This window comes from Coffea eugenioides, chromosome 10 (assembly GCF_003713205.1).
Source record: "Coffea eugenioides isolate CCC68of chromosome 10, Ceug_1.0, whole genome shotgun sequence".
Lineage (NCBI taxonomy): Eukaryota > Viridiplantae > Streptophyta > Magnoliopsida > Gentianales > Rubiaceae > Coffea > Coffea eugenioides.
The window spans coordinates 8,776,608-8,792,619 of record NC_040044.1 but is presented as its reverse complement, the minus strand read 5'-3'; positions in this window follow the sequence as shown (position 1 = coordinate 8,792,619).

The following is a 16,012-nucleotide window of genomic DNA, read 5'->3' as shown; positions in this document are numbered from 1 at the left end:
TTTCAAACACTTCCTGCACTGCAGGGTCAATAGCACTCACAGAGAAAATTGAGCTAAAGTTAGAATTTGAGGGGTATTTCATAGTATCAAAGATATTAAAATGCACAGTTTCCCCATCAAATTCCATGGATAAGGTACCCTTATTAACATCAATTTTTGTTTGTGCTGTGCTTATAAAGGGTCTACCTAACAACAAAGGTGAGGGATCAGGGGAGTGGTCATCATCCATATCAAGTACATAAAAATCAGCTGGAAACACCAAATCATTTACTTTTACCAACACATCTTCAACCAACCCATCAGGATATGCATTAGTTCGGTCAGCTAATTGAATGATTATTCCAGTTTCTTTTAATGGACCTAATTTCAGAGAAGTATAGATAGATTTAGGCATGACATTAATTGATGCTCCCAGATCCAACATGGCCCTTCTAATCACAGTATTACCTATCCTATAGGGGATAGTAAACATACCTGAGTCCCCGCACTTGGGTGGAAACTTTCTCTGCAGGACCGCTGACACATTCTCCCCAACAATAACCCTTTCATCTCCCCTCAATCGCCTTCGATTGACACACAAGTCCCTTAGGAACTTAGCATATTTTGGTACTTGTTTGATGGCGTGTAAGAGGGGGATATTTATCTCCACCTTGCGAAACACCTCCAAAATCTCCTTCTCCTTATCCTGCTTCTTCGATTTTTCCAACCTGCTAGGAAAAGGAGGCGGGTTAGTTTTAACTGTAATTATTGGGTCTGGAAGTACCTTTGGATCTGCACCATTGCTGTCCTCCCTCTCAAGTTCATTTTCGATCTTCTCCTCATCCTTGTCCTTAGGGATCACAGGTTCAGGCCCTTGAATTTCCTTCCCGCTCCTTAGGGTCATTGCGCTCACGTTCTTCGGATTTAATTCAGGTTGAGACGGCAATTTACCTTGGTTCTGGGAATCCAAGCGGTTGATTGTTGTGGCCATTTGACTTATCTGATTCCTTATGTCCTGCATTTCGGAGTCCGTCCTTTGCTGATTTTGCATAATGGTTGCCTCCGTCCTTTGCTGATTTTGCGTAATGGTTGCCATCATTTGTTTCATCATCTCCTCCAAAGATGGACCAGAGCTCGGGGGCGGAGGTGGTCGGGGTTGGTATTGCTGCTGGTACCCCGGTTGCTTATTTGGCATGAAATTAGACTGCATGTTCGGTGCATAGTTGGGCTGCCTATTTCCTCCATAACTGAGGTTGGGATGATCTCTCCACCCGGGGTTGTAGGTGCTTGAGTAAGGGTCGTACTGCTTTCTTGGCGCGGGCGCGTGGTCAGCCATGTTCACCTGTTCTGCAGTTTCTTCCTGAATCATTGGGCACATGTCTGCAGAGTGACCTATACCAGTGCAAATCCCGCATACCCTGGCTTGTGATGCATTTCTCACAGCCAGTTGCCTAACAAACGCGGTCAACTCAGTTAGCTGCTGCTGCATAGAGGGTGTCTCTTCCTCATTCACCTTACGTATTGGGACATCCTCTCTTGTACCGAATTGTTGTGAATTCTCTGCCATCCCCTCTATTAACTCCCGTGTTTCCTGAGGAGTTTTGTTCACCAGTGGCCCTCCACTTGCAGCATCAATTATGCTCCTGTCTCTGGAAAGGAGCCCCTCATAAAACTACTGTATGAGCAGCTGCTCGCTTATCTGGTGCTGGGGGCACTTATGGCACAACTTCTTGAACCGCTCCCAGTACTCATAGAGTGACTCCCCTGGGTGCTGCTTAACCCCGCAAATTTTTTTCCTTAGACTTGCAGCCCTGGATGCAGGAAAGTATTTCTCTAGAAATTTTCTCTGCAACTGATCCCACGTGGTAATGCTACCTGGTGGCAGGTAGTATAACCAGTCCTTTGCAGAGTCTTTCAATGAGAAAGGGAATGCCCACATTTTTATTTGCTCTTCTGAGATTCCCGGGGGTTTCATACTGTTGCACACGACATCAAATTCCTGCAGATGCTTATACGGCTCTTCACCTGGTAAATCATGAAAAGAGGGTAAAAGTTGAATCAGACCAGATTTTAGTTCAAATGGAGTGTTATCATTTAAGGTGGGGAAGGTAATGCATAGAGGCTGCTGATTTAAATTAGGGGCAGCCAACTCCCTTAATGTTCGTGCATTAGCCATGGTTCCTTCCTCCTGGTCAGAGTCACTTGAAGTGTCACCAAACGAATCTGTTGGATCAACTCTTGGCTCAGGTCTCTGAGATGCAGCACTGGAGTGCTCCTCTCTAAGCTGTTTGGTTTCCTTTCCCGTTCTACGCGCGGTCTTCTCTACCTCAGGGTCAAAAATCAAATCACCTGTACGAGAAAATCGAGGCATACACTAGAAGAAAACCAGAAAATTAGGACAAAAAAATGAATTTAAAAAGAAACAAATAATAACGCCAGTCCCCGGCAACGGCGCCAAAAATTGACAGGGTGTCGAAGCCTGTGCAATAATAAAATTAAACCTAATTGCCAGTTAAAATGACCAAAACCCAATTTCAAGTACTGGAGCAGGGACTCTAGGTGTGCAATGGGTTACTTGATTCACCCTGTTCCCGAAGAGTTTGCTTAATCCGATATACTCGAATGGAATGGTTATTTCTTTTCACAAATAATTATGAACTAGTAGACAGGGCAAGTAGGGTCGTATCCACAGGGATTGGGTATATTTGTTTTTTAAGAAATTCAAAGTAACACAGGGGGTGATTTTGTAGGAATGATGCCAATCAAATAAATTCAAATAAGAAAATGAAAATAAAAATAAAAATAAATAACTGACTAGGAATTAAACAATGATTCACTGAACTCAGAGTAATAATAATTAAAGCCCAAATCAATTAAAACAAGAAAACACTCAAAAATAAGATAAAGTAGGCAACTAAAAGTCAAAATGGCAATTCACTCAAATTAAGGTAATATTAATTAAAAGTCCAGCCAAGAAATAACTTTAGCAATGGTTCACCTAATTGATCATTGAAGCAAAGGCAATTCCAATTATTCATCAATAAATAGGTTATAACTACCAAACAAGCGATGGCAGTCAACCCCTTCTTACTGTGTCGGCGATTAAGATACACCCGTTAATCACTGCTCTAATTGAGAAATAATCCTAGGTACGCCCGTAGAATTTAATTCCCCAATTGCCTTACGTATTAGAGGAGCCCTATTCTAACCAAATAACACACTACCAGGGTTATTTTAGATTAGCCCGCGTATCCCCTTGACACGAATCTAATCGTGCCAGCTGTCACTATTTCAGGACAATTAAACAATTACGGATTCAAGGTCCTAATTGACAATAGGTTACCAAATCAATTAATTTTCTGGATCCAAGACAATCAATTAATTAAATAACCATAAGCATAGCAAACAAGGAATATGCGAATACCAATAAATAAAAGGGAAAGATTAAATTAAAACGATCTCACAATTTTTAGGTGATTCAAAGCATCCGTTATTTCTTGACTAGAATGAGAAAATTAGTTCATATTTGATGAACTAAGTCCGCGGGAAATTCCAGCAAAAGTCACGGCCATTGACTGCATTTCAGGAGCCGCAATTCGTCGAACAATTGAAAGGCAAATGAAAGTTTACAGGTAACAATTGAGTCTCTTAATTGTTTCTAGCATCCGTAGAGTGAAGCCACTCAAAAGGTACAAGGAGGAAAAGTCAAAGTGGCTAGCTCCACTTCTCCTGGCATGCGTGAGAGCAAGCCGAAAAGGAATTCTCCAGGAAGAGCTAATGAATTGCTAAGCTAGTACTCCTTGTCCCCATTTCAACCGTGGAGATTGCCTATAAAGGTTCAAAAGAAAAGTCAAAAAGTGCGGCTACAAAACTCCAAGAAAAGTGACCCCCCCCTTCCATCCTCTGCAATGCCTCTTTTGTACTATGTTTTCAGAACCGGACCGGATAGTGACTCGGCCGAGGTCAGGGGTCAGGGGTCAATGGGTTCGACCGGGGGTCGATAGGGGTCGAACCGGATGACGTCATAAATAAAAATTATTTAAAAATTAAAATATTATATATATAATATCTGATAATATATTGATATTAATAAAGGTATATTCATATATATTTGATGTTTCAAATATATTTAACAAAAAAATACAAAGAAATTAGAACAATCAAGTAGCAATTTATATTATTTAATAAATATTAACAAGTTTAGAATTAAAATTATGAATTTAATTGAAAAATAACATCAAATTTTAGGATAATATTTATAAAGTATCAAATATTTGAGGTATATCAATAAGTTTTAACAATTTAGGGGGTCAAAACATAATATTAAAAAGTTTGAATTTTTTTTTAAAAAAATTACTGTTGAACCGGAAAAACCGATTTTTACCCGGTCAAATCCGGTAAAACCCGGTTTTTGACCGGCTTTGACCGGGTTTTAAATTTCCGGTTTTTTAATGTGACTCGGACCGGCTACCTGGCCGGTTCCCGGTTCGACCGGCCGGTCCGGTCCGAGTTTCAAAACAGAGCTTTTGTATCCGATGATCTCCCCCTCTTCGCATTGTGCGGCCCATCCAGGGAAAAGAGCACTTCAGCCCAAAATGACCGCAAAGGGGCTTGTGTGCCTTGTCTTCCAAAAATGCCATTCCAAACCTTCTATTTTAATTTCTCTTCCGATGACTGCCAAAGTGGCATTAGTTGTGGTATTTTTTATCTACTTCCTGAAATCAATGCAAACTACGGAAAATGAGTAGAATCCAGCAATTAATCCACATCAAGTCAGGTAATAAGGAAAATTAATAATAAAATAAATAGTAAAATTACAACCTATCATTAATTAAAACTAGTAAGTGTATGCCTAAAAGATAAGTTTTAGTCAGAAATAGAAATTTACACTTTGAGTAATTTAATTTACTTATTATTTGACAAAATTTACTTTTGTTTAAATTAAACTTACTAATACTAAAAGTAAAAAATTTCCATATTTAAGTAAAAAATCACCAATTTCTAAAACGGTTTTACCTCTCCAAAGTTGGTTGCCTCTGCTGAAGGTTATCATTTACTTGGTCCTTGATTCTCCAAAAATAACTGAAAAAAATGTATATTTTCAGTCTTTCAATCTCATATGTAGCGTAGGTAATGGCTTATTACTGAACTACATCTTGGGGATACACTTTTCGGCCAAATGAGGATACACTTTCGGTCCAATACACTTTCTCGGGCCTGAATTCCACTGGCCTCAATTCAGCTAGAAATAGCAAAGATAAATTATAATTTTCCCAACTATGAATACTTTTATTTTTCATCTTCTCTGCAAATGATCTTGTAGAAGAAATCCCCACAAATTCTTAGGGTATAGTAACTTTTATACTTCAAAAGGTAAATTGGAATAAATATTAAACTTACTTTTTAAATAAATAAATTACTATTTTATATCCCAAACTTACTTTTTAGAAACTAAGTTTAATTCAAGTAATAGTAAGTTTTTATACATAAATAGTAATTCTTACTGATAACATGGTAAAATTGATTAATAATCAAAACTTACTGATTTATGAGATGCATGTACTATTTTACTTTAAAACATTTTTCAAACTAGTATTAGGAAATTTATTCGAAATAACGATAAGATGTTTCATTAATGATTATGTTGATCTTGATTCCTATCTTTTGATGTTTACAAAACAAATGGATGATACTAATATCTCTTCAAGATATACTTTCAGTTATGAAGTTATTTGATTCCATGAGCAAGTGCAATTGAAAGAAGACAAAGGTTGCTGAAAGCTGTCGGAGGCTCAAAAAGACTGCATCGGACGTCCGACAACCATTGAGTATCTTCGGACGCAGAAAACCAGCCTACCGGACGTCCTAAGGAATTGAAGAAAAATTCTCAATTTTACATCATACCTTCGGACGCAGAAAACCAGCCTATCGGACGTCCGATAGAATTGAAGAAAATTTTTCAAACTCACTGCCTGCTGTCGGACGCAAGCATCGGACGTCCGACACTCCAACGGCTAGTTGACTCTTCAGCTACTTTCTATCCGTTGGAAGCACTAATGAGGCACTTTCTTGATCCTATATAAATAGTGGTTGGTCAGATACTTCAAACAACTTTTGCACACTGAAGATACAAAAGATCTAGAGTGATTTTAGTGAGAAAATACTCATCAAAGAAGATTTGTAGTCTTAGTGGTGTGAGGTTCATTGTAAGCTTTTCATTTGTGAGTGAATCTTTCATGAGTGTAGCTCTGTGAGGGTTGTCCTGAGGGATAGTAAAACGTCCTGGCTTGACCGAGTGGTGTTCGGGGTAAGGAGGAGGTGAACCTTCCTTTGTACGCAAGAGTGATTGTAATTCATCAATTTGAAGAAGCTTATTTGAATTAATCTACAAGCTCAAGAGGAGCTGTGTAGTTAATTGGTTTGCAACTCTTTCCCTTTTATTTACTTATTGTTATATTGCGATCTTCTAATTGCTTATCGATTAGCTTTTCGATTGGTTGTCTTCGATCCTTACAGATTAATTTTTAGTACCTTAGTTAGTAAGTACTCATAATATATCTGTATAATACATGATTATAGGTATAATTTAAAAAAAATTATTTATATATTTTAAAATACTATGAAAAATAGTTTGACTTTTCACATAATCTTGTAAAATATGTAATAAAATTTTGTCGTATTATAAGTTTTTAATCATTTTCAATTTTTGAAAAGTTTGAAAGTTTGGATAACAATAACAACAAATCTTCCTAGTTATATATAGAATATTACTTGTTTATATATCAAAATTTTTATAATTTAACACCTATGAATATAATAAGATGATCAAGTTTTAATAAATTTACATTTGAGACACAAGAAATAATAAGAGTAAAAGCCTAAACAAAATGAGAAATAATATAATAATAAAAATGACAAAATTAGTATAACAATTAATATAAGAAAATTCGTATGATCTGGATTTTTTCCTTTGGAAATTGTTCATAAGAATAGGATCCAATAATTATAAATGAAAATCACATGCATATATAATCTATTGTATAATTTAAATTAAATTTAGTTCATGTATAAAATGGTACCTAAAATAATTAGTAAAAAATTTTTGTTGTTGTTAAAATAACGTTGTATCATACCCTAAACCCTAAGGAAAAGTAAAACACAATCAATAAGGATACGGAAACTCTCAAGAGCTAATTCTACACAGCTTTGCCAAGGTCTTGATCCAAAATATCACACGTTGACTCTCCCCCGTAGACTCCAATTTCACCAAAATTCCGTCCACTGTTACACCCCCTACCGGCCCCGTATGTTGAATAGAAAAGGCAAAATTACTCGAGTATGCCAAGTAAGATCTTAAAAGATCAACCTTTATGGTTTTCTCATGGTTTGCCAAATTTCTCGACCAAGCCCATGCCGGCTCGAGTCGCAAGGTTAGTCAATGAGTTTTGGGCATCCCCACGAGTACAAGTATAAGTCGATGAGATAGCTCTTCAATCGACTTAGAGTCAAACACAAGTATAAATTTCAAGTATGAACAAGTCAGTTATCAAATCAATTTGTATCTCACATCTAATCATGAAAGTTAATTTGAGAAAAAATATTTTTGACAATAGAATTATTTTGAATTTAGTCAACAAGTTGAGATATTTTAAACAATAAAAGTGAAATATTTTGGGAACTTAGTTGTTTATTTTCCCATTATTAAAAATTGCTATATTTTAGCAATTGTTGCCATTGACTTTTGATTCTGTAGACTAATTTTTATCAGTGCAAAATTAGTTTTATTAACAATAATTGAAGTTCCATTGATCTGAGGATTGGCATTTTATTGCAATTATTTTATATGTAAATATTTAACCTAAGTAATAAAATAAATAATAGCTACTTAAAAAAAGGAAAATTGGTGCTCAATTGATTGTGGTGTAAAATATTAGTATACAATTAACTAGAGTTTGAAATGGAATTAAATTTATTTAGTATTTTACTGCTACCAACTTTGATCCCATTTAATTGTTAAAGAAAAAATAATAGAGACGTAGAGACTGGAATTGGTTCCTTAGTGTGAAAAAAGAAAGTTTTTCTAAACTAATGCTGCATGAAATTCTGGATGCATATGAAATTAGAAATGTGATAACTTTGCAATTCATTCTTGTTCATGATGAATTTCTTAGCTTCTACATAGAATAGCAATTTTTTTCGTTCAGCATGTTTCATGATGAATTTCTTCGATTCTATATAGAATCACAATTTTTTCGTTCAGCATGAAAACATTATTTTTTTGTCATATTGATGACTTTTGCTTTTAAGATTATCTACATGTCGGTGGTTAGTATTATTGACAAGGTTAGAGGTCATGGAAAATGTTACTAATCTTAGGAGAAATTATGTATTGTAAAAATGATTTAATAATTTTCTATTAAGCATAACTACTGCATACAAAAGGAAAAGATATTTGATTTTATTTTGCTTTGATTAGAAGAACTTGTACTAGTAATAAAGGAAATTTCAATTCAACAATCAACGTACACATGATTACAGTAATTTTTTAGTCATTTAGACTAATATATGCCATTAAGTAGTCAGATTTAGTCGTTTGTGAATTCATAATTTTAACAGGTTACATAAAATTCATTTATAGAAAATATGGTGATGTCCAGATAAGTGTAATTCTATATATAACTCGAAAGATTTGTTGTTACTGTTATCCAAACTTTCTAACATTTCACAAATTCAAAAATAATTCAAAATTTATAATATGACAAATTATTCTTACATATTTTATAAGGTCATATGCAAAAAAAAAAAGGTTTTCATAGAATATTTAAAATGCTTAAAACATATAACATTTATAAATGATACGTACAATTGTGTATCATACATTTACATTACGAGTAATTACTAATTATAATACTAAGCTTCAATTATTAATTAAAAAATCTTAGCATTATTTCAAATAAACTTCCTAATACTTGTTTCATATAAGTTTCTTTAAGTAAAATAGTAAATTTAGACCACAAACTAGTAAGTTTTGATGATTAACCAAATTTACTATTCTATCAACAATATTTACTATTAATCTATAAAAACTTACTATTACTTGAACTAAACTTACTCTCAAAAACTAAGTTTCAGATATAGAGTAGTAATTTACTTCGAAAAAAAAGTAAGTTCCATATTTATTCAAATTTACTTTTTGAGACATAAAAGTTACTAATTTATTGAGTTAACTTACTATTTTTTATGTAAAACTTACAAACCAAAATTTTAGGTACTATTTTATTTAGATGACTAGTACAACAGGTAATCAAATGGTCACTAAAAGTATTTTTACCTGTTATATCAGATAAAAACAGTTTTGTTATCATAACGATCGTTACTTCAGACTTTTCCATATATATATATATATATAAATAACAAGAATGAAGAATAAAGTTCAACTTAACCGTTCAGGTTGCCTAATTAACAGGGGGAAGGTTCTTATTGAAAGTTTAGGTTTCAAATTTTGGATCTCACAGTTGAAGATGAAAATTGAGCAGGGAGATTTTTCCGCACTAAATTTTTTGGTTTGGTAATGGTTTAGAAAACAAAGTACTATACAAGAGGAGTTAAAAGAGCTTTTCACTTTTCACATGCAGTCTTTACTGTTTAATACCAACGTATTATTTTCCCACCTTTTGCAGGTAATTGAGCCGTAGAGATCAAGGTTGTGTTTTCTTGTTTCCTTTTCCATTCGCCTTGTAGTTATTTAGGCAATCAGCAACCAAGTTTGAATTGGAGGTAATATTGATTGAAGGTAAATTAGGAACTTCAAGCCTCTCCTATTTTTCTTTCTTAATTATTTTAGGGACAAATGATCTTAGCCCTTTATCAACACAATAAAGATGATAAAATGCGAGTTAAAGCCCGAACTCATTTCTCATTTCTAACAAAAAGGAATGGGTAAAAAACCTTAACGACCACTAAACTATTGGTTGGATCATGTTTTAGGGTCTGTTTGGTTGGAAGTAAAATGTTTTCCTTGGGAAAATATTTTCCGTGGAAGTAATTTTCCATGAAAATCATTTCCCTTTCATCATTTTCAGGTGTTTGGTTAGCTTATTGAAAATATTTTCTTACTTCATTTTTCTGGTGTTTGTTTAACTTTTGAAATATTTTCACTTTTATCTCTATCTTTACTTTCTACACATTATAACTACATACTTCTTCCCATGCAAAATAAGAAAATTTATCTCATTGTTTAACTTTAAAAAATCTTGGAGAAATGTATATATGAATAAAAAATATCTCCTTAAGCAATAAACAAATTGTTGGCCATTTAGTATCAAATATCAATCACATGCAATGCTTATTGTGACATATATCTTGCACTCTCACTGCTGAAAGTTTCTCTAGAAAAGAATGTCCCTATTATACATAACTAATTACTAGCATAGGATGAACATGATGAGGTTTTTTTTTTAATTTTGAATATACTAGGGGGAGGGTTGGGTTGGGTTGGGTAGTACCGGGGGGGGGAGTGTAAGGAAGAGGTATTGGATTCGAGTCCTCCTGTTTACACTAAAAAAAAAAAAGAACATACTACAAGATGTTTTTAGTAAGTTTGAAACATACTACAGGCGGGATGCATGTATTTCAGAAAACAACTTCAGTAAGTTTGGAAGGGAAGTTGTTTTCCATAAGATGAGTGAAAATATTTTACATAGGAAAATGTTTTCAGTAACTTTTGTGCAACCAAACACGGGAAATTAGGAAAATGTTTTCCTGGAAAACATTTTCACCCGAAACAAACGGACCCTTAATCGTCAAACTATTTTTCGCCAGCAATTGGCCACTAAACAACATGATTAGTAAATCCGTGACCATTTGATCGATCATTGCTCTTAATATGTGAAATTAGCAGTTAATTTGTAAAATAGAGTGACATAGTTGTTAGACAAAATTGCCTTTGCACTTTGCCACGGGTAGTGCTAATTTTATAGATTAAGAGCAATTATTCACTAAATGATCACGGATTTACTAACTAAGTTGTTTAGCGGCTAATTAGTGACGAAAAATAGTTTGATGGCCAAAACATTATCCGACCAATAATTTAGTAGCCGCTAAGGTTTTTCGCCCAAAAGAAATATATAAGAGCAAGGATTGAGTGGCATTGTCTCTTTAGTTGGTCTAGATAATAGAATTGATATCATGTTTTCCTGCCAATTTGGATTCGAACCTCTTTTGGGACATTTACCCTTCACATAGAACTTGTTTAGTACGTCTTATCCCTCCATATGATTGGCGGGCTATTGCACGAGGCGGGGTTTCTCCAGTGTACACTCTAAGAAGCAGTTTCGGATTCCCTTGTCAAAAAAAAAAAAAAGAAAAGGATTGAGTAGCACAAAATCTTTTCTAGTCTTTGTTTTTAATCAATCGATGTTTGTTTATTTTATACCTGCTCCTACTTTAGTCTATTTTAAGGAGGAGGGCCCAACTGGGCCCGATGAGGAATCGACAGTGACTGAACCATCATCGAATCAGACGAGTGCACCACGTACCTATATGGATTAAAACCACTTAAAGTGGTAAGCCACATATAGTGATAAATGGTGGAAGGTAAAATTTGAACTCTTAACGCCCCACTCCATCCAACCTTAAAGGTTATGGTGGTGGCCAACAGCCCTATTGGTTAAATCTTTTCTAGTCTTAGGCGAAAGAAAAAGCGCCACTGTAAAAGCGTGATAATTTTGTTGATAAATATTGTTGACTGGCACAATTAAAATGGCTAATGCACACATTCATAGTCTAAGCTTAATTTTTGTTCGTGGAAATTACGCGAAGGAAATTGGCGAGAAACCTGCGTTGTAGACAACAGGACCTTGGCAACCTTGGCACTAAAACTATTGAAAGCAGTTGGATTCGGAAAAATCAAAGTCAAGGGATGGTCACGACCTTGGCCACCTAAGCACTATAAAAGCATGATAATTATGGTGATGAATTTTTTATGCCATACTTTGAAGGATTTCTTGAGATGTCGTCCATTGTTGCACACATGATTTAAGGATGTCCCAATTATAGATGACGCGGAGAAACTTATTAGGATTAAATCCATTTGATCTGACAGATAGAGAGGCTCTGGTTTTCTATTATGTTTATGTATTATGATAACACGACAAAGGACCTACTTTCATTTGTTTCCAGACTTATAACAACATCAAACTCTTTATAACATTTCTCGGGACCTTTATTTACTAATAAAAAGGATAAAAAAGTCCATACCTTTTTTTTAGTGTAAACTGGAGGTTATAAATTAGAAATCTCTCATTTACATTTCCTCCATTAATACGACTCAACTCATCCCTTCCAATCACCTTTTTTTTTAGAGTAAAAAACTTGAAGATCTCTTAAGCTGTCATGGTTGTCCATTTTTTAACTCTCGATCTATTTTTTTATCCCCGACTATCTCTTGAACAATTAAAAGTGTATAGTTTAAGGAATTTGGCCATTTTAAACATAAATTCTGCCAAAATTCTTGGGCATTTTTGTCCGACCATAATCTAAAGTATTGAAAACTTGATAAAAAAATGTATCGAGAGTAGGAGTAGAAGTCTTGAAAAGAGAAAACCCTTAATTTTCCTTGAACTCTTCATTGAATTTCTCTACAAAAATCCTAAATTTATTGATTTCATACCCGAGTGGCCAAAATTTCATTAGATCTTTTATGTCCCTCTCAAGTATGAAATCAATGAATTTGGAAATTTTATAGAGAAATTTATGAAGTGTTCAAGGAAAACGAAAGGTTTTCTTTTCTTAGAACTTCTACTCCTACCCTCAATACTTTTGATTAATTTCTTGATGCTTTTGATTAATGTTGGAAAAAAATATCCTTCAATTCCGTTTGGATTTATGTATAAATGGCAAGAAGTTCTTAAACTATGCACTTTTAATTATTCAGGGGCCAGTTGGAGATAAAAAAATAGATCAGGACCAAAAGTGGACAACGATTATAGTTCAAGAACTCCCAAAGTTTTTTACTCTTTTTTTGTTATCTTACAATTTATAGAAAGGATATATGGTTGTAAATTCACACACACACACACACACACACACATATATATATGTGTGTGTGTACGTGTGTTTCTAAACCTAATTTACATGGTTAAAAGATCACTGGAATGCCATTAATATTTAGCAAAAGTTAATTTTAAAGAGTATCTCAATTGTCGCTTATTACAATAAACTTGTTTGGATTCCAGAATAATTGAAATGACACCAATGCAGCTCAACCCCTCAATTATTTTGCTTAGAATCCATAATAAGTATAGAAAACAAGAAAACAAGCCCAACATTCATCCAGAGGTGCAAGTGGGGCAAGCCCTTAATTATATTCTTGATCTTTTCCTTCCGTGTGGGCACGTAAAGCCTAGAAATTCCTGGAAATTGGACATTACCTCAAGTGTATTAAAGTTCGTTTCCATTTGGTGAAGTTAATCTATTGAATTTTCAAAAAAAAAAAATCCACTTTTGAGAAACAAGCTTCGGGTATTTGTCATAGTTTGATAATTCAATTAAGTATTCCACATAATCAAAAGAAGACAAAACCCCCACTAGCCTGCAGCACATTGTTGTTGACATACATATCCCTGGACAACTAAGAACTGCAAGGACACTACACCAGAAAACAAAAGAGGATTTTTGTTAAAAAAAAATGAAAAAAGATTTTGTGTCTCTCATGGCAGATTCAAACTTGTACGTATTAAACAGATCCTACTTAACATGTCCAAAATAAATAATATCCCAGAAATTAGGTTAATCGTGTTCAGACAAGATCCACAATCCATATCGTGCCCGGTCACGGTTGAGAAGATTAATTAATCCAAACTTAATCTCTTCTAATATTATATAACCCATACCCCATGTGAACAATTTGGAGAACAATTATTTATTGGGTCAAATAGACTACGAGTTTTTTATGCAAATTCAAATTCGGACAACTACCAATTTCGCTATGCGAATAGGGGGGACAATTTCGTCGGTTCATGAGTTAGAAGTCTTGTTGAAATAAACTATGTCATATCTTGTAAACGATGGTATTCATCCACTTCCTTTGATTAGTAGCTATCTTCTATTCAGTGGATAGGTCTGTATCACGTTTGAAACAATTAAAGATTTAGACAATAAGAAGATTGAAAGAAACAGTCAGCTTAAGGGGAATACGATGGTCCTATTTGAAAGATTATATGACACAGTATGCCTAATTGAAGGAATTGCTTAGTTTAGTTAAAATTGATGTGAGATAATCAAAATGTATTCTAATTGCTTGCTGGAAAGGTGGTGAGGCCAGACAAGTTGTCTGCACACAAGATGGGACTTAGACAGCAGAATTGGAGCAAATGACGAGAGGTATGGTGCAGCCTTATCTGTAATGGCCGCAAAATTGTCCTACTATATATATAATTATCAGCAAACAGTAGGTGGCTTAGAGGGTGGAGGTTGATGGCAGTAGATCACCTTGATTTCTAAATGATTATCCAATTCCTTTGGAGGGCTTAGGGGTGGGGGCCGGGTGAGTCATCTCACCTTGAGAAATGCTATGTATTGTCCCATGAAAATGACAATTATTATTCATTAGTTTCTTTACGAAAATTAAACTTTTTTTGAAAAGAACTTTATATAAACTTTAAAATTACCATATACCACGGACAATGAAATGAGGGTGAGCTGATTACTTAGTCATTCTATAAGTTGGTAAGCGCTTGACCCAGGAATTAAAGAAATCAAATGCAAAATTCTTAGGTCATGTTTCTTATTTAACCAAACAACATGTTTTAGGAAAATAAATTGCTCCCTAGATTTTTATTTTTATTTTTATTTTCCATTCCTAACTTTTCCCTACTTTTTTACTCAGACTACGAGGAATTTTACACAACACAGGCCATCATGTTCCAAGACAAGAAAGTTGATCCGGATCTCATTGTGGTTGCATTTCGAGTGACGAGTCCATTTGATGCAGATGATTGGCTCACGGGTTTGCATGAGTTGGAATGGCTGTTGGATAGAATGGAAGGAGTTTACAGTTTTGAGAAGGGTGGTTTGGCATATTTTTCCGGGCTGTAGGTTTGATAAATCCTGGATTATCAAACCATGGTCCTCAAGATTATGTTAATCTAACCCGACTGGGGACTTTAGCTTCCTTAGCCTATTCTCCTCTGCTACCAGATTCAAAAAAAGATTGATGCTGCTGAAAAATACTATAGATTATGTATCAAATTTGCCCCAAAAAATTTCGTTTTTTGTTATATCGTTAGATTTCAGTCAATAGTCTCCCTTAGCTTTGCTGCAAGACACAATAGGAGGTCATTGGTTGATTGATATCAACTGCAACACAATGCAAAATCAAACAGAGGTCTATTTCGGGGATACCGAGTTTAGAATATATATATATATATATATGTATATATTTATCTCTATTGTTTTACTCAAAGAAATCTGTGATAGTCTAGTCCTTACGCTTTTGATTAATCAAGCTTCTGTCATAAGATTACTGCAGAAAAGGGAAAAGAAAAACTAATCAATCTCCCGTCTTAAGACTTTACAGAAAAAGAAAAGGAAAAAAAACTTCTTTCACAAGAATGGTAGCTAAAATGTTTGTTTTTTCCTTTATTCTGCTTTTGATTTTTAAAAAAAGAAAGTAACATAAACAAAATTTGTCTGGATTTAGAAGGGCTACAACATATTAGGCCCACTAGCAACTAACAAATGAAGGAAATATGGGTCCAAAATAATTAAACTACGCAAATGATTACTTTTCTCAATTGAGCACAAATCTGCTAATTACGTCCATTAGCAGATGAAATACGAGAATTCAAGAAAAAGGGATGCTAAAAAACTTAGACATCAACTAGATATGAGAAGACTTGTATTTTAGCATATAAAAGTAGATTACTTTATGAAAATCATTACTCGTCATGGGGGTAAGTGCAGTTTTTTTAATGCTATAGGAAAAATAGATGTATTTATCACGAACTCAGGAAAATTGGCAGCTGATGTTGAG